The sequence below is a fragment of the Cheilinus undulatus genome, linkage group 22, assembly GCF_018320785.1.
Source record: "Cheilinus undulatus linkage group 22, ASM1832078v1, whole genome shotgun sequence".
Lineage (NCBI taxonomy): Eukaryota > Metazoa > Chordata > Actinopteri > Labriformes > Labridae > Cheilinus > Cheilinus undulatus.
The window spans coordinates 5,347,984-5,368,368 of NC_054886.1; the positions used below are offsets into that span (position 1 = coordinate 5,347,984).

The window sequence follows — 20,385 nt, forward strand, 5'->3', positions numbered from 1 at the left end:
TTGAAAAATCTGAACAGGCCAAACAGGAGATGTGCTTTCATTTCCAGAGGCAGCCGAGAGCCAAGATTGAACGCCATTTTAATGAGCTTTCCCAATGAGGTGCCACCTGTTTTATCCAGATAATTGGATGATTGGCCACCCTTAAACAACCCACGCTTGGCAAGAAATCTTTCTTTCTTCCTGACCATTTTTCTGCTTCCAGATATTCATACTTCACTAGACTTATAACTAACAACAACCAGTTAATTTAGAAAACAGATTGTTGTTAAAAGACAGAACTCAAAGCTTACAGCAGACAAGCCGTTCAACTTTACATATAAATCAGTCTTTCCTGTAAAACTGTGGCTGAAGAACTCTGTAAATTCAGTACAAACCTTTTTATAATTCATGAAGATGATGCTTCACTGCAGGGATGATTGGGTATAGATTTTTAGTCAGTATTAGGACACATTCTGTTGATGTGTGTGGGGGGGTCAAAGGTAGGGGTTTGATTATCAGGGCCAGTCTCAGGCTTGGGCAGTGTTGCCAGCGGCCTGGATGGGACCAAAATGTGCCTCCCTTCCTTTCCCCCGGGTCCAGGCTGGGTCAGGCATAAGGGGATTTAAAGATGTCCTGTCAGATGTAGCAGCATAACTAAAACTTACCTTAGATTTTTAGTTTTTTTGCCCATTTTTCTTGTAACTTTTCCCTTGGAACAGTACCAGTTACATCTACACTGGCTATGACGAAGCTAAAAAAGGGCCAAAGTGGAGTGGTGCTTCTGGCATGTACTCAAGATAAACAATGGCAGACAAATGGGCCTGCCATATCAAACAATCAGCCAGACTCTCAGGAAGCCTGGTAATAGATCTTTTTATGTAAATAACTGGTTCCAGTACAGTCAACAAGCTACCAATGCTCATGTTAAATACAATCATCTATGAAGTTAGAGGTCATGTGACTTCAGCTACATTAACTAGGTGACACGGCTGGCACTCTGAAATGAAAGGAGAAGATTCAGGACTGATGATGCAGACCAGCTGGTCCCATATCAGTTGGGCTTGTGCCATCTGGGCCTGCTACAAAGTTTGGATCCTTTAGAGAATGCGACCCCCGAATTGAGACACAGCTATTCAGTCCATGCCTGACAAACAATGCATATAGTTACTATAATTGTTATAGCCATGAAAGTGTGCTGCTATCAGTACCTATCTTTCTTTCCTAATGGCCCCTGCTGTGCTTTTTTTCCATTAGTCCCAGTTTAGAAATGTCTTTGTCCGCTGATGGTTGAACAATTACTTCACACTTCTCTCTGTAATTATGAACCCACTTACTGTAGAGCATACACCAGACCTCCTGTTGAGACAGTTCCTATGATGGCTTCATTTTACAGTGGACTATTGAACAATACAGACTATGGAACTAGATAATGTATTCCTGCTGGTGTCCAGATATATTTATATACTTACTCAGCTGTGTCTTTATGGGCGCAAATGAAGTCAATTTCTACCTCATTGTCTTCCTCTTAAAAGTTATTGATAGAAATAGACTTTTATCACCAGCACCAGTTTTAGAAGACTTATAAAAAAATGCATTAAACTGTACAAACGCTGTTTCCAAAATCATTGGGACATTGTGTAAAATGTGAATCAAAATGGAACGCAGTGATTTGCAAATCCATCTGAACTGAAAAAACCCCCACAAAGGCAAGATATTTAATGTTCAAATTGGTACACTTCATTTTTTAAAAAGAATATAGATACATTTTGAATTTGCCTGCAACATGTTAAAAAAAAGTTGGGACAGGAGCAACAAAAGCCTGGACCATTCTAAAGGTAGGGAGGTTACCTGGCAACAGGTGAGAGTATAGATCAGTGATGCTCAACCCGTGGTTCTTGAGCTTTATGTGCCTTTTTTGTGATGATTTGTGGCTCTTTTATCTCTAAATTTGGAATAATATTCCCCGGACAACCTTAGAAAAGTGAAACTTTGACCTCAGAAATCATCCATTGCAAGTCACATTAATCTATTTGTTTCAAACACTTCTACAGTTGGCTTTAACTGACAAACTTAATTGTCAACTTTTTTCTGTCTGTATATTTCCATCGCCCTTCTTTGCAGTTTTTCGGCCCCTTTTTCCCTTTTTTGCCACTTTTAATCCATTTCTGCTGCTTTTTGCACATGTTAAACACTTATTCTTGCCACTGTTTAACTGTTTTTACCACTTTATTCCTGCTTTTCCTGCTACTTTTGCTGCTTTTTTCCACTTTTCTCCAAAATTTTGCTGATTTTTTGCCCATTTTAGTCACTTTTCACTAAATTTTTGCTACTTTTTGTCGTTTATTGACCATTTTTTGCCATTTAACACCTATTTTGCCCTTTTCACCAATTTTTGCCACCTTTAACTTGTTTTTTTTATTGCCACTTTAATCCTTTTTTGCCACTTTTCACCCCTTAGATTTTTGCTCTTAGAAATTTATTTTTCAACAATTTGGCTCTTTGGTTGAGCATTGTTGAGTAACTCTGGTATAAATGATAAAAAGTGTTTCACATTCAATGGAAGACTGCCTAGGCAAACAGTCCAACAACATCTGAACACATTCAGAATGTGTGAATATTTCTCTCAAATCACAAAAGTTGATCAGTTTGAACAGGATTTTCAAATTGTGTCTTTTTATTATTCCCATTTACATATTGTCCCAGCTTTTTTGGAATTGCAGTTTGTATATGTATAGCATTGTTTTGTTATTTTTTAATTAATCAGACATGTCAATACTAGATTATTCATATTTTACCTTCAAATGAAAAATCATATAGAATGACTAGCTTTCTGAATATTTTTAAAATTGAATAAATTTTAAATTGCAGATTAAATTAAATCAAAGAAAACAAAGGGATGCATGTTGCATTTTTTTAATATTTGGTTCACTGGAGCTACATTTCAGATATGCAAATGCAACTGTTCTTTTAAAACCACCAGTTGTCCAATCACAGTCGTGCATGTAGTTTGCAAATCTCTGAATGAAGACGTAGCGTAAGTAAACAATAGTGACAACTCTACTCCTAGTTACCTTTTGGCTAAAAGTCCTCCTATTCTGCAGAAATGCCTGCTCACAGCTCCACTATGAAGCCTGACTGGAACATTTCTCACTGAACTGAAACATACAGAAAGCAGAGCTGTCTGCTCTGGGCATTAATGGAAAACCTCTGATAATTAAAAATACATGATTTAGGGCAAACGACACCCAAGGGATGTAGTAAACAAATTAATTAACTTTAATGTAATGCTTTCTTGAGGCAGAAAGTCACAATTTCTGTTTTTTTCCTAATCAATAATACAAAGGATGTCTTGTGGAAAAAAGAGCTGTCTGTGGAAAACAACAAGTGTGGATGATGCAAACACAACAAGAGGATTTACATGACTGTAAAGTCTACAGCAGTGATGATCCCACAGAGAATGAAAATGACCTCAGCCGATTCTGAGAGACGGGACGGCACTTTTACTTTATTTGTGAACTCACTGAATTTTATTTTGTGCAAAGCAGGCTGCTGTTTTCTTTTTTGAAGGGTTCACATAGAGCAAGGGTCAAAGGGCACATTAGCACAAAGGCAAGATTTAGTCTTGACCTTCAAAAAAACTGATTAACATATTATTGTGTTAGTATTTCTATTTTTTTTAAATGGAGGAAATGTTTAGGCATTACCAGTGAGATCTATCCCTGTTATCTATAATGCAGCAGGCCCCAAGGAGACAGGCCTGCAACTGAACCGTTGCACCCCTGAAAATCCAAGAGAACTGGCCCTCCTCAGTAGTGATTTAGCACCAAAATTAACTCATTTTTCACGCTTTTAACCCCGTTTTCACTTCATTCGGCATTTTCTGCAACATTTTTTTGCCACTCTTAACCTTTTTTTTTCAATTTTCCTGACTATTATTGCCTCTTTGTGCCACTCTTTCCCCTTTCACTACTTTGCCAGGCTATTTTGCTATTTTTTGCCACTTTAAACCTATTTTTGAAACTTTTTGCCCCTTTTGTCTCTTTAACCCAACTTTTGCCATATTCAAACCCCTTTTAAATCACTTTTCCTGCATATTTTATCCACTTTGTGCCACTCTTTTGCCACTTTTTAACCCTTTTTCATTATTCTCTGCACCATTTTACCCATTTTTGATACTTTTTGTCCCTTTTTCCCTGCTTTACAAATATTTGCCACATATTATCCTCTTTTCCCCACTTTTCCTGACAATTTTTGGCCCATTTTGTCACTCTTTAACCCCTTTTTGCTACTTTTTTGACATTTGTTGCCCCTGTGTGCCACTTTTTAACACATTTTCACTACTTTGCCAGGTCATTTTTGCTATATTTTTGCCACTTTATCCCATTTTTGACACTTTTTGCCTCCTTTTACCTCTTTAACCTGATTTTTGCCATTCTTTGACCCGTTTTAGACCACTTTTCCTGCATGTTTTATCCCCTTTGTGCCACTCCTTTATCTATTTTTGCCACTTTTTTACATTTTTGTCCCTTTTTTTGCATTATTTTATTTTATGCCCCTTTTTTTCTCTCCTTTACATTTTTTTTGCCATATATTAACCTCTTCACCACATTTCCTGCCATGTTTTTCACCTTTTGCTACTCTTTTATCTATTTCTGCTACTTTACATCATCTATTTTTGCCACACTTCCTGCTTTATTTGGCCATTTTTTCAATTTTTCTGCCAGTTTTAACCCATTTTTTTAAAAGAAAAAATTTAACCTATAATGGCTGACAAGTGAATCTCTGTTAAAACAGATCAAATGTTTAGTCATACTAAATTTCAATATTAATTGTTTTTAGGATGGATTTAAAAGCTGCTGACATTTAAAGCCAAAAGGCAATCTTGAAACCAGAACATCATGGAAGCTCCGGGGGGCCTGATATGGCCCTTGGGCCGCCAGTTGATGATCAGCGACATGGAGGATGAATTGAAGAGTTCATTTGCAAAAACAGTTAACTCTGTTTTTATAAATTGGCATAAAATGTATTTTTTCATTGTAATATCAATCAGACTGAAGTTGATTAAGTATAATTGTAATAAGTATAATTAATTAATATATTTTTTAAGATTTTAGATCAGAGGACAGCTCAATTGAAAGTGTTAATTTTAATTATTTTTTTCATTATTTACCAGAATGGCGCTTAACTGTTTTTGCGAATGAACTCTTCAATTGTAAAACACTTAAACGTTAGAATCTGGAGCATAAAACATGACAATCTGTTAGAACGCTGACTGCCATCATGTGATCAGTTGATCCTCTTTACCTGTCAGACAATAGTGAATGAATTTTCTCTAACCAGAGCACACATGACACATGAGTCCTCTAGTCTGGTCCACATATAGGCAGGTATTTTATTAAAACAGAAGTTTTTCTGTGCTTCTTGATATCTTGTAAGCACACTTTGAATGCTTTCAGTCACTGAAATGGCACCTTCTAGAAGACTGAAAACTTTTGGAAACCATTTATTCTCAACTGGTGGGTCGGATCCCAGAAGTGGGTCATGAAACTATTGTCAGTGGGTCACAAATGTGTGCCTGGTACCAAAATGAGTGGCAAACAGCCAATGATGTGCTTTTATTTTGAAGGATATGCATCATTACTTTCTTCTATCACATCTTTTGCTCCATCTCCAGTCCAAATTGCTTCATTTTCATTATAAACATTAAAACATTTGGTTATGATTTAAATGTTTAAGAAACAAGGGCAGTGATTTGTCATGGAGGATGGCGGTGGGTCTGGACACCAGTTGAGAACTACTGCTAGATAAAATCATTTCAACGTCATTAAAACAGAATGCAATGATTGGCAAATCTCATAAAGTCATATTTTATTCAGAATAGCACCTAAGCAACATATCAGATGTTTACGTTTAAGTTTGGAACTCAATTTGTACTCAACTAAACACACTGAATATAAAATATTTAGTTGCTTTTGTAATCACAGGAGACATTTAAGGTGAAAAACGATCATATTGTACCTTTTAGAAAGCGCCTGTAAAACTTATTGAAGGCCAGTGCAAGAATCTTTTGGATAAAAAAAATCAAATTTCCTTTTAGGTGTCTGTAAAATGTAAATGTGTTGAAGGAAATCCTTTGGCTGGCCTCTCTGGTAAAAACTCCATCATCATAGAAACAGACAAGCATTTGATACATCAAGGATGTGACAGACCGATGGATTATTCGATGGACTGATGCTTTGGATGTAAGAACTAAAGATGCTGCCTGAATCATCCACTCAGTCTTTCTGATTGTGTGTTTGTGTACTCACTCTGTGTGTGCTGCTGTGAGTGGGAAATGTTTGAACCTGTGCATTTGGGAGGGGGGGGGGCAGACTTAGCTGGGTAATTGAGTGCTTAATCCCATCAAAGACTGCTTCATGCCGTCCGCTTCTCCCATAATCTGCCCATAATTACACACTTCCAGCATCAGACACACACAGACTAAGTTTGGCTTGTACACATGTTTGGACACACACAAACCGCCGATTTTAGTCCTGAAAACAGGTCATCTTAAGGTTACTAACAATGTTTTGTCCCCATGGTTACTGAAAACTCACTTTTTTTCCACAAGCACTCTTCATAAAAACAGCTACTAGAATTTTAATCAGTAGGACACAAAGATTTAAGAAAACATACTGTAACTGAAAATACAAATATGGACAATTTAAATTGGTTAGTTGAAAATAACCACTGCAGTACCCTCTTTTGTCAGTAGGGGGTGCTGTCTGCTATCTTTTACAATGTTGAGGCAGTCAGACATGGTGGGACTGGTGATATTTTAGGTTAGCAGGAGTGTAGAAGGCAGTAAGTACCAAGTAGGAAAGACAAAACTGCAGTGTTATGCCACAAAGAAGACGCTGGTGCGATCGCTGCATGGCCACTAAAGTACACTTCTAGCTCAGTCCATTATGGTTAATAGTATAAGAGTATTGAACCTTATATTTGTCCCAGTAAAGCTTGCTGTCTGATGCTTCTAATTATGGATGCCCATACACTGGTTTGGCATCTGTATCAGCTGATAAAGGCCAAGTGGATTTTTTTTATTTATAAAGAATTCTTTTTATTTATTTATTTTGGCTTTTTGCCTTCATTTTGATACGACAGCCGAGGACAGACAGGAAATACAGGGAGACAGAGTGAGGATGACATGCACCAAACAGCACAGAGCAGGCCAGCCTAAGATTTAGCTGGGCCCCTGAAAACCCCAGTGATTGGGCCCCCTGTGGTTGTGATTTAATGATGATATCAATGTCAGCACTGGTGCTAGCGTTCTGGCTAACCTTTACCTCTTTTTAGAGCTCAAAAGTATCTCATCTTTATTGGGTTCTGATGTTTAAATTATTTATTCATGCCACTTTTTAACCGCTTTTCATCTCTATTTCTGCCCATTTTGCTAAATTTGTTTCCACATGAAAACTGTTTTTGCCACTTTAAGACAATTTTTGCTACCTGTTTTGAATGCTTTAGCCACCCATTTCTTGCACTTTTAACCCGTTAGTGCAACTTATAATCCACTTTAAACCATTTATTACCTTTTTTTTTCACCCATTTACTACTTCATCCTATGGTCCCCTTGTTTACCCTTTTTGCCACTTTCAACCCATTTTTGCCACTTTTAACCGCTTTTCACCATTCATTTCTGATATTTTTTTGTCATGTTTAACCTATTTTTCAATATTAAGCCAATTTTGCTGCTTTTAAACCTTTTTTCACAATTTCATCTGCCCATTTTCCCCACTTTAACCTATTTGTAGCAGTGTTAATTTTGGCAGCTATTTTAAATTTTAGTCTTAGTTTTAGTCTTTAAATGAAATGCATTTTAGTTTAGTTTTAGTCTAGTTTTAGTTGCCAAAAACTAAAAACATTTTAGTCTAGTTTTAGTCCATAAAAAGTCCTCACATTTTAGTCTTTACTTTTAGTCCAAGCCTTTATTTTCTTGCCTAAATCTGGTACTAAGTCATGGTAGTGTGTTATCTGCACCCTGCCAAACCTGGGGTCCCTGCTTTCTACAGCTGAGAGTCAGAACAGCTACAGCTGCTTTACATTTTGACAGATTTATCCACAGTAAAGAAATACTGATTTATGGCACCTATAACTCATTCTTGTCACTTTTAGACCATTCGACTATTTCTTCCCATCCATTTTTCCCTTAAGCCACATATGCAACTTTATCATGTTTTGTCACTTTGTTTGCAAGTTTTTAACCGTTTTTCACCATTTATTTGTAAAGTTTTTGCAAAGTTTAACCTATTTTTCGCCACCATAAGCCCATTTTTGCCACTTATAACCCACATTTTTTCATTTTGAAACCATGTTTCACCACTCTTTAACCAATTTTCACCATTTATTTTTTTCCTAATTTTTGTAATGATTTCCTTTTTTCCCATGTTAAGCCAATTTTGCTACCTTTAAACAAATTAGCCACCAATTTCCCCCTCTTTTAACCCATTTGTGCCGCTTATAACTCAATCTTGTCCCTTTTTGAACCATTTTCACAAATATTTTCCATACTTTTTTCCCTTTTAACCTTAAACCCACCATCACTATTTTATTCCATAGTTGCCTCTTTTCCCTTATTTTTGCCATCTGTAACCAATTTTTGCCAATTGTTTTCTGTATTTTTCTATAAAGTAAATCTTTCACTTTGTCATTTCAGTTCTGTCTCCTTTATTCTCCAGTGTAGTGGTGTTTATGCACATCTTGGCTTAGCCATGAAATCTGTCATCACTTTCCAAAAGGTTTAGTTCAGTGCAGCCATTTAAATTGTAAACTACCAAGAAAAAGGTAATTCTGTTTAAAGAAAAGGGGTTTAAAATTTGAAAATTCTATAATGTACTACAGCATAAATAATAATTACTTAAAATTAGTTTTTTGTTGCTGTGATAAGAGTGGTTATTATTCTGATTGAAAATGATACAATAAAATAAAGTTGTAACAGCTTCATTTTACAACGGATCATGATTTTCTTGACCTCTATGGGCCCCTGAAAGCTTTAAAGCCCCTTTATCCCCTCATGGGCAGCCTTGGCGCCAAGACCAGGACTCTATCCCATGACCAGTGCGTAGAGGACTATTGTCTCTGTATATGGATGCCTACTCTACCCACTGAGCTAAACCAGCGCCTGATATCCGTTATGAAGGTTTATTTGTTGTGTCCAGTCAGTTCTATGCTGGCATATGGTACGTCTAGCTGTATCCGATTAAATTTTTTTTGAGAGAGAAAATGCGACCTGTTCTGATCAGTGAAATCGGTACCTGTTCTGATTTTTATAATCCGTGTATCCCTACTTCTAAGTCATAGTTTCACACATGTGCAGCGCTACTTTTTAACAGCTTTTCTCCCTCAAGTCAAACACATGCCTTTACAGAAAACATTGATGTAGTGTTTAGTATATAAATCACTTTGTAGTTTTTATTGTAAAGACTTCATTAAAGAAACGTGGCTGGTGGGTCTTGGCTGCACACCTCCTTGTAAGATGTGCAGTAGGTCTGCACCAAGGGAAGATGTTCTGAGGTTCTTGCAAGAAAAAATTTAAAGCTTAAATTCCAGGGATTTTTTGGAATCCCCTGCAGACATTTCTAGTCTGAGCCTGAGAGGATCCTGGCCCAGTCTAGAAATGTCTCTGGAAATATTTAGTGCCATGATACAAATCCTTGTTTCCTGGTCAGTTGAGTGTCATCACTTGTAAGACGTAAAACTGAATTATGCGTTTCCTCATTGGTATGCTAATGTATGCTTTAGAGCAGTCAAAAATCTTATCAGACTATCTCCTGTAGGTCCCTCTGTGCCTGAAGTTCCTGCTTTATTGATGACACCGTCTCTGCTAATTGTTTTTCATGATATACTGTGATTAATATTTCCTCTCGCTCACCTGGAATGGCTTTTCTGCCGTCACACTGCAGAGAGAAGTTCATTAGTGTCCTTATTTGGTTTCAGGTTGTCCTCAGAGATACAGAGCCATCCGCCTGTCACAGTATGATATATTTGCTACACACAGCGCCATACACACTCTTAACCTTTGGGTCAGCGCTGTGAATCCCACAGCTGACACATCTTTGATCATGCTACAAAATGGCTCTAACAGGACAGTTGTCCCACATAAATCCTAAACAGTCCTTTGGAGAAGGAGCAGCTTTTTCCTCGGTCAGGCAAAACTAAAGAGGCTAATGCTAGTAAATAACACTGTAAACACAGAGAATTTTGTTCTGTTTGTCCTGGGAAGGAAAAATAAGCACTATCAGAGAGGGGGAGGCAGGAGGAGGAACCAGCGGGTGATTATAATGCAGACACGTGACAAGAAGCAACGTTGTTTAATTCCCAAAGGATGTTGGGAAATTTGGGAGCTAAGACTATGTGTGACACCTCCTTCCATCCCCTCCATCTGCATCCCCATTCCCCAATATCTGTGCCCATAAGCAAAGCATATCATCCCTCAAACTGTTAATATCTGCTGCATTAACTGTCCTCTATTGATCTCTTATGTGGTTGTGGTTCAGTACCGTAATGTCCAGAATATAGGTCCCAACAGAGTAAATATGCAGTCTATTTTTGGCAGTCTATTGAAAAAACAAAAACAATCTAAACCATCTTCTAAAAAGATTTTCAAATTTTGATTAATTTGACCACAGAACAGTTTTCCATGTTGCCTCAGACCATTTTAAACAAGCTTTGACCCAGAGAAGACTGCTTATACCCATGGTTGGCTCTACCTGCAATGCTGTAAAACAGGGGTGTCAAACTCAATCACAGCAGGGGCAGGATTCTGAATTTGGGTCTAACCTGAGGGCATAGCAGGGTCAATATTTAACCATTGAGTGTCAACCTAAATTTTGAGATTAAAAGGTCAACATGATAAGTTAAAAACTCAAAATCAAATCCAATAATGTTTTAAAAGCCAAAATATGAGATAGAATACTGAAACCATGATTGTTAAGTCAAAAATGAGAAAAAAAGTCAAAATATGAAATAAAATTCAAATAATGAGTTTTAAAATGGCATAGAAGTCAAAGTTAGGAGCTGATATGGTCAGCAAAACTGAAACAAAATTCAAAATCATGATGTCTAACAATCAAAATATGAGATAAACATCAAAATCGTCAGTTTAAAATGTCAAAATATGCCATTAAATTTTAAATTCATGAGTTCTAAAAGTCAAAATATGAAATAACATTAAAAATCATGAGGTTTAAAGGTAAAAAACAAGATAAAAGTCAGTTAGGAGTTGAAAAAGGGCAATCCATGATTTAAAAGTCAAAATCATGACTTTAAAAGGTCAAAATAGGGTTTAGAATTTAAAGTTATGAATCTAAAAGGTAAAAATTTGGGATCAAAAGTAAAAGTTATGAGATGTTAAAGTTGAAATATGAAATAAACAGTCAAAACCATAACTTTTAGTCATAACTGTGAGATGGAAGATTGAAAATACAGAGAAAACACACATTTCTCCTGCGTTCCTGACTTTTTATCCCATTATTTTTACTGTCTACTTTTTCAAACTTTTATGACTCAGCAAGAATGTTATAAATCATCAAGGTTAAGTTTACATTTTTACACTGGAGGAAATCTACAGACCTCATACTGGTGGGCCAGTTCTAATAAAAATATCAGGATCTGGTGGGCTGGGTATAATTGCACTACGGGCCGGTTTTGGTCCCCGGGCCTTGAGTTCAACATCCCTACTGTAAAAGACATACCAAGCAGATGCATGTGCCAAAAAGTCAACAAATGCATCTGCCTCTATCACAGATGGACCTTTTCCTCCTTAGCAAAAAATTAATTTCCAGTTTTGAAGCAACTCTCAGAGATTACTTCCTGTCATTGTTTTTATACAAGCCTTGGAAATGTTCCCTTAAACGATTTTAACTAACCTCCCCTAATGCAGATAAATGGGACTAAAGCTGGACACGAGGCCAAAACCACAAGACAGAAAAACGACAGAGCGACTAAAGGCCTGCTCATTCCAAACAGCCATCCATCTCATCAACCGCTCACAGAGTAACTCTCCCTCTAACTCCAGGGACAGGGGCCAACATGCACAGAGGCCAGGCTGACCTCTTGTCTTGCTCAGGTGTCTGCCAGCTGAGACGGAGGGGAGCGATACAGAGGGGGAGGAGGAGAGAGAGGAAGGCAACAGACTGCCAGATCTGTGTGTGGCAGAGCAGCGTGGCCTCTGGCTCTGTCAGCGCCGCCACCGCCGCCGCTGCTTCTGCTGCTGTCAAACGACGACAGGACGGAGGAAAACAAGGGAGGGTCGGGTTAGGGAGGACACTGCTGTGTAAATAACACATTTAAGTGGAAATGCTGTCACTGTGCGCATGTTTTTTTTAATTAGAAGTGAAATTCCATGGAAGGATGTTGGCAGATATGCTCCTGCTCACAAAGCGAGAATAAATCCACAAATCTCCTCATCGCTCATGGCTGAAGTTTTAAAACTGAACAGAGATGAATGTCTGAAGGTCAAACAACACTTTATTTTTCTCTTTAATGCATAATAAAAAGTAAAACAAGGCTCCGTCGGTTTATTTCAGCAGAACTTCAATTTTATATTTTGTTCTGTATTTTTTATTTAGGTGTAAACAGGATAAATAAAAAGGACATTTAAGTTTAAAGTCAGATTTAAAAATAGCCCCTAACCTAACCTTTTTTTTTTTTTTTTACCAAAAAGTGATTTCTATGCTTTTATTTTGAAAGGACAGCAGAAACAACTGAAATTGGAAGAGAGTGAAGATTGATATGTGGGTATGTAACTATGTGCCAGACTTGAAACCAGTCCTCAGACATGGAGGAAAAAAAGATTACATACATAAATACAGATGTGTCCGTTCCAGAAAAGTTTGGACGCTGTATAAAATGGAAATATAAAGAGTATGCAATTATTGTCAAATCTCATAAACCCATATTTTATTTGAAATAGAACAAAACAACACATCAGATTTTAAAACAGACATTTTACCATTTCATTAAAAAAAGTATGAGCTTATTTTGAATTTGATGGCAGCAACACATATCAAAAAAAGTAGGGACGAGGCAACAAAAGGCTGGAAAAGTGAGTAGTGCTTATGAAAAATAGCTGGAGGAGCATTTTGCCACTAATTATGTTAATTAGCAACATATCAGTTGCTTGACTGGGTATTAAAGGAGAAGTTTAGAGAGGCAGAGCCTCTCAGAGGACAAGATGGACAGAGGTTTGCCAACTTGTGAAAAAAGTACATCTGAAAATTACAGAACAGTTTCAGAAAAAAATGTTCCTCAATGGAAAATTGCATAAACTTTGAATATCCTACCATCTACAGGACATAAAATCATCGGATGATTCTGAGAATCTGGAGAAATTTCTGTGTGCAAGGGACGAGGCCGACGATCTATATTGGATGCTCATGATCTTTGGGCCCTCAGGGGCCAATGCGTTAAAAACAGGCATGATTCTGGACTGGAAATCACCGCAAGGGCTCAAGAACACTTCCAGGGCTCATGTCTGTCAACACAGCTGGCTGTGCCATCAACAAATGCAAGTTAAAGCTGTATCATTCAAAGAAGAAGCCTTGTGTGATCAAGGTCCAGAAACACTGCTGTCCTCTCTGAGCCAAATCTCATTTAAGATGGATCTATTTTGATATCATCATGGTCTCTGTCAGGGTGTGCCTTGCATACTTCAACAAGACAATACTAAACCACATACCACATCCATCACAACAGCATGGCTTCACAATAGAAGAGTCCAGATGCTGAAATGGCCTGCCTGCAGTCCACACCTTTCACTAATAGAAAACATTTCGAACATCATAAAACAAAAAGTGTGGCAAAGAAGTCCCAAAACTGATGAGCTGCTAGAATCCATCATCAGACAAGAATGGGACAACATTCCTCTCCCACAACTCCAGCAACTGGTCTCCTTTCTTCCCAGATGTTTACAGACTGCTGTGAAAGGAGGAGGGGATGCCACATAATGGCAAACATGGCCCTGTCCCAACTTTAATATGTTAAAATGTCTCAATTTCAACATCTGATGTTTATTTTCTGTGCTAATAAAATATGGCTTTATGAGATTCAACAATCATTGCATTTCTTTATTTATATTGTCCCAGCTTTTTTTTGGAATTGGTGCTGAAAGCCATGTTATACCTTAAAGTAAACTACCATAATTTGGTTAGAGGCATTTCCATTCCTTTTAAAATCAAGCATTTAAATTCCACAGTAAAACACAAAGCCCTCCACTCAGAAGGAAACTGGCATCATCCTCTAGAAGAATATTTAACAGTAAAGTTCCCAGCTTTTCCAAACACCCACTGAGGAGTTCTCTGTACTGTACTGCCAGGCTAACTGCTGTGAGAGCCCCTGGGTGCCCTCTCCTCCCTCACCCCTCGCTGCTGACTGTACTCTCTAATTCTCAGGCTGTACTCGATCCATCTCTGCGTCTGTCTCTGCCTCTGGCCAAGGAAGCCAAATGTCACAATCAGTCTTCTTCCTCTGCCTCTGTTTTTTAGTTTATGTCTTTCTTGTTCATTTTGAGTTAACTGGCAAAATAGTTTCAGGCGGAAAAGGCTGCCAGAGATCTGGGAGGCACAGCTGAACACAGAGAAACATACTGAAAACTGAAGACATGCATGAAACACCTCAGAGCGTCATGCATGAACACCAAATGTTATTAGGGCAGAGTGTGAGTGTATGAGATGCAGGGCTGACTTTAGAGCACTGTGAGACACCTCTGAAAAGAGAATCTTTTCCTCAAAGTCTTAACTTTTTTAGTGATGAAAGGACAGTAATTAGGGCCCCAGCACTGAGTGGTGCAAGGACCTAATTGTTTTTGCTTAAGACATGTATTATTATTATTATTTGCTGTCATCATGTAGACCTTTGAGGCTCTTAACATATTCAAATGCGTAAGAAACTTTGCAGGTGCATCTGGTCCTGTGAAAATTTTGATATTTTTTGAGTCTCATCAACATTAGCATTAGTCTGAGACCGCTAAATATGCTACTATAATAAAAAGTTTATCAGTTTACTTTAGACTATTTTTGATGTTTATGCCATTTGAACAGCTGCAGTTTTAGGTTTGTGCTGAGTATTTTCACATTTTATGATCTTAGATAAAGTTTGATTTTCAGTGTCAAAGCACGACCATTTATTGATCTAACTTATCTTAGAGACCTTTTTCAAACTCTTTAAGCGGCCCCAGGGCACTAAAGTGGAATAAGTGAGGGATAAAGTTTAATAAACAAGAGGTTTTTGCAGAATCAAGGGTCAGCGCTGTCTACCAGGAGACTTTAGAGACCTGCATACTTCATCTGCTGAGAAGCCTTACTGACTACTGATTGCCTTTTCACCTGTCCACAGTGAAGCCAAAACTACCACACACTGTTTTACAGACCAGCCAACTGGTCTGACCTGAACCCCATAGAGAATCTGTGTGAAAATGTCAGAGTAAGAAGAGAGACACCAGACTCAACAATCCAGACAAGCTGAAGGCTTCTATCAGAGCAACCCCGGCTTCATAAGCCCAGCAGTGCCACAGACTGATTGCCTCCATGCCATGTCATGTAGATGCAGTTACTGTGCAAAAGAGCGCCAACCAGTTACTGAGTGCATAAATGAGCAGAATTTTACAGAAAATCAACTTTACTGTATAATAAATCCTTTTTTTAAACTGGTGTTTCATGATATTCTTATATTTAGTGGTAGTTGATTTTTATTTGTGTGGGCTGTAATCAACAACATGAACCTCCTGTGACCTGAGCTTTTGTTTGGAATGCATTTTAAGTTTCTCCCTCTCATTTAAGACCAGTGGGACCTGATAAGTATAAAACCAAAGCCTTGTCTTTGAACAGGAAGTAGGAAATGATATGTACATATTGATCTGACAACACAAGAAAATAAAGATTCGTTTAGAAATATTTTTAAATACATCTTAAGTGTGTGTTGGCCAGTTGGTAGGGGTCTGTTGAGTCAGTAAAATTGCTGTCAGTCATTCAAAGATGAACGTAGTAGTCCTTACTCTGATAATGAAACAAAGAAATGTATAATGGCCAGCTGTGGTTATGTTTGTGGTTGTGGTTGTTGTTGTTGTTGTTGTGGTGGTGGTGGTGGTGGTGGTTGTGTTTGTTGTTTTGGTTGTTGTTGTTGTGGCATGAACGGACCCTGGCCACTTAGCCACAAGGCTGGTGACCATCATTTGATGGTCACATGTCATCTTCAAAAGCATCACAAGCACACATTAGTCAATGTGCACTTGACCAGACTTGAATAAAGCTCAACTGTGACAACAGTGTTGTGTGGGCCTCTTTATGTGGACTGTTTAATTATGATTTAAAATGATTATGATAGAAATTATAAAAAAAATTGAGACAAGACATTGATAATGAACTAACTGAATGTGAAATGACTACGAAAATTTGTACAAAAAATACATTTGCAAGAGCCAAAATCTAAGTGGTGAAAAGTGGCATTTAAACTAAGTTAAAGGTGGCAAAAATGGCCAAAAAGTGGCAAACACTGGGAGAAAAGTGGCGAAAAAGTGCAGAATATTGCAACAATGGGTGGGAAGAGACCAAAAAGTAACTTAAAGGTGGCAAAAAAGTTTTAAAAAGTGGCAAAAATTAGTAAAAGGGTGGGGAAAATGGGCAAAAAGTGGCAACACTGGGTGAGAAGTGACAATGACATGAGATAAATGTGGCAAAAAATTATCAAAAAGAGGCAAAAACATGTAAAAACAGGAAAAAGGCAGCAAAAACAGATGGGATAAATGAGTAAAAGTGACAAAAATGTTACAAAAAAATTGGTGAAAAAGGCAAAAAAATTTAGACAAAGTTAACAAAAATGATCAAAAAGTAGCAAAAACATAACAAAAATGAGTGAAAATTAACCAAAACAGGCAAAAAAGTAGCAGGAAAAATGGGAGAAATGGGCAAAAAGTGGCAAAAAATGGGGGAGTAAATGGCATTTAATGGCAAAAGGCAGCTTAAATGAGTGAAAAGTGCTTGATAAAAACACCAGAAAGAGCAAACATTTGCAAAAAGCAGGATGAAATAGGCAAAACTGGTGAAAAGTTGGCAACAACAGGATGAAAGTGGCAAAAAGAAGTGTCCAAAGTGGGCTTAAAGCAGTAAAAATAGATTACAAGTGGCAAAAAAGGGGGAAATTGGTTGACAATTAAAGCAAACTGTATAATTGTTGGAAACAAACAGATTAATGTGACTTGCAATGGATAATTTCTGAAGTCAAAGTTTCTCTTTTTTATGGTTTTCGGGGGAATAGTATTTAAAATTAAGACATAAGAGAGCCACAAATCATCACAAAAGAGCCACATGTGGCTCCAGAGCCACAGGTTGAGCATCACTGATCTATACCTTTCATAGAGGATGTCATCGGGTAAATCGAATGGATTGCATCTATCCCTAAACATTCTTTCTCTCCTAAGTGCTCTTCTCACAACCCCTGCACCAACGTCTACAGGATCTTCTTAGAATGGGCAGGCCGTTTTCCAAGAGAACTGATTGGTCAGGAGGCGATGCTTTTACTCGCTGATCTCTTATCCAGAACATAACCTGCTCCGGAGCAGGCTAACCGTTCAGCATAAGTTACCACGGTGATTTATCCCGGTAAGAAGTGAACCAGTGTCGTTGCACAGAAAATCCAGGGTTAATCCTGAAGTTATCCCGATAAGAGAAAATCCAGCTTCCTCGTACAGGCCTCAGGTGGGATTAGGGAACGTGTACGTGGCTTAGTCTTTAAGTTCTAGTGTGGTTTTAAGTCTAAATAGGTCATAAATGGGTAATAAATTTATTTTAGGTTTTATGAAAGAAAATGTAAATAAATTACAGAACATCTGAAGCAAATTCTCCAGACATTCCAAGAAAAATACTTAAACTTTTATGCAAATTCTGAACAATTATCTCTAAAATTCTAGTGTCAGAAATTCACGACTACTACAGTCAAAATGTAAGCACATGCACGCAGTTTCTATGGAGATTAAAACAAAAAATACTCCACTTTAAATGAGAAAAGTCTAGAATTTATGGAAGTGTCACTTCTTGAATAAAAACAGAAAAAAATTGACCTTTTTTCTTTTGTTGTTTTCTGATTTTTTTGAGCTGCACCTCTATGTTAGCCTCACTTGCTGTGATGGGAAATCACCTGAGACCTCATCTTCTCCAGAGTGTTGCAGTAGGAGGCCTGCCTTGGCTCCATCAGTGACATCACATTAAAGCTATGATTAACACTACAGTGAAATAAATCTGAATAAAAAAGGACTTGTAGACACCAGTTTAACCCTTTGATACCAGTGTTAGCCATACTGTCTTCTAATGTCAAACCCCAGCCAACAAAATGAGGCAGGTATTTCAGGGATTAAAAAACTTTCAACGGCCCACCATCTGTGCTCAAACTGCTGACAAGCAGGACAGGAAATCCCCTCCCCATGAAGTTCTCCCGTCACACATATCAAACCTGTAAAAGCCTCCCACACATATGCACGGCCGTGACGTTTATTCCGCTGTTATTCCAATTAGCTGAGTTCACACTTGGTTAGTTAGCGGTGTGAGTCTGTAAAACGTTCCATCTGTTTGTGTATCACAGCTACTGTACCGGCTTTCACGGGTCATTTAGTGAGACGGAAACGAGCGGAGCTTTCACAGAGCCCACAAACAGCCTTGTTGTTGTTGGATTATTGTTGTAACTGTTCTAACGGAGGTTATATGGATATAAAGGCACGCATTACAGCTGGTGTGAGTGCTGGCAATGATCTTACTGTTTCTGTCTTCTGTTTGCAGCTGCTTTAGAGGATCGTTTCACACAAGGTGACTCTTAAAAGCAAGAGGATGCTGATATTTAATGTAGATTAGTCTCTCTTTTTCCAGGAAACATGATCTGGAGCGAATCTTCCAGTGAGACAGACAGGAAACTGATCAGACCTCCTGACAGAGAACTTTTTTCCTAGAGTTAACTAAAAACCACACTTCCAAGTCTGCCAAACACCCACACACTAACATAGACTCTACCTTGTGATTAGCAGAGAAGCGAAAATCATCTGGCTTAATTAAATTCCATAATCACAATTACACTGATTAATACAGACATCCCAACCCACCTCATCAGTCGGCATGCACAGATTGACAATTTACTCAGTAATACAGATATACACATGTTAATGCAAGCTGATTGGACTGTCAGATGTAGGAGCATGTGGGGAATGTAGAGATTTTCTTACAGCATATGCTGACTTACTGAGACTCATTTATGTGCCATGTTCCATATGCATCCAGATACAGATGGAAGCTTCTGGTTGTCCAAACTTCTGTACGTTTTCTGGAGGCTTTTGGATAAGGACCAAATGTTACAATGCCTTCAGCAATCAAGGGGGCAGAGTTGAGCAATGTAGCCAACAGTTCAAGCTAAACAAATAAAACACTACAAAGAATACAACCCCAATCCCAAAAAAGTTGGGACACTGTATAAAATGTATATAAAAACTGAACGCACCAATATTCAAATCTAGTCCCATGTGGGTTTATCTGCATGCTCCATGATGGCCTTACCTGTGACTGTCCATGTGGACTTCAAGTCTGATCAACCTGATGTCTAGATGGGGCCTTTCTGGGCAGTTTATACACCCCTCAGCAAAAACTGGTTGAAAACACAATAAAAAAGACACAAACTACAAAAGACATCAGCAACCACACAGGACAACATACAGCAATGTTGTCCTGTGTGGTGGGACCTGCAGACAAACCCACATGGGACCCATATTTGCAGCCCACCTATAACCCCTATGGGGCCAACATGGACCTGCTGGCCTGGTCTAAAGTAAAGATGGGTAGAGGTTCACCATGCTGCAAAAAAACTGTGGAACTACTTCTGAAAAATCCTCCTCAAAGTAAAATTTTGAAGTCTTTAATTATCCTACTATCTATAGCACATGTTATCATCAAAAGATTCAGAGATACTGGAGAAGTCTCTGCACAAGGGACAAGACTGAATATTGGATGCAGATGATCTTCAGGCCCTCAACACTGCATGGGCTCAGGAACTCTTCCAGAAATCACTGTCTGTCAACACAGCTGGGGGTGCCAGCCACAGTGAAAGCTGGATCATGCAAAGAATTTCTAAATGCTGCTGTCTTCTCTTGGTCAATGCTCATTTAAAATGGACTCAGGCAAAACGGAAAACTGTTCTGTGGTCAGATGATGGGACCATCAAGCTTGTTGTTTAACCTTGCAAAGCAGATTCTGGACTCTATATTTGTTATCAGGCAAATCCATCCTGAAAAGCTCCAATCCACACTGACCAATCAGTGTAGTTTTAGGAGAATGGGGCAGTAGCTATGGGCAGATTTAGTTGTACTAAACCCATTGTATCAAACCTGGACCACATTTC

General features: G+C 38.1%; 1 long non-coding RNA gene across 1 annotated transcript in view; it reads left to right on the forward strand.

The window, feature by feature from the left end:
• Positions 1–12,525, forward strand: part of LOC121504790 — a 30,037-nt gene extending 17,512 nt beyond the window's left edge. Inside the window, exon 2 of the long non-coding RNA XR_005991481.1 lies at positions 11,900–12,525. This is a non-coding gene — a long non-coding RNA (uncharacterized LOC121504790). The remainder of the gene's footprint in view (positions 1–11,899) is intronic.
• Positions 12,526–20,385: the final 7,860 nt, after the last annotated feature.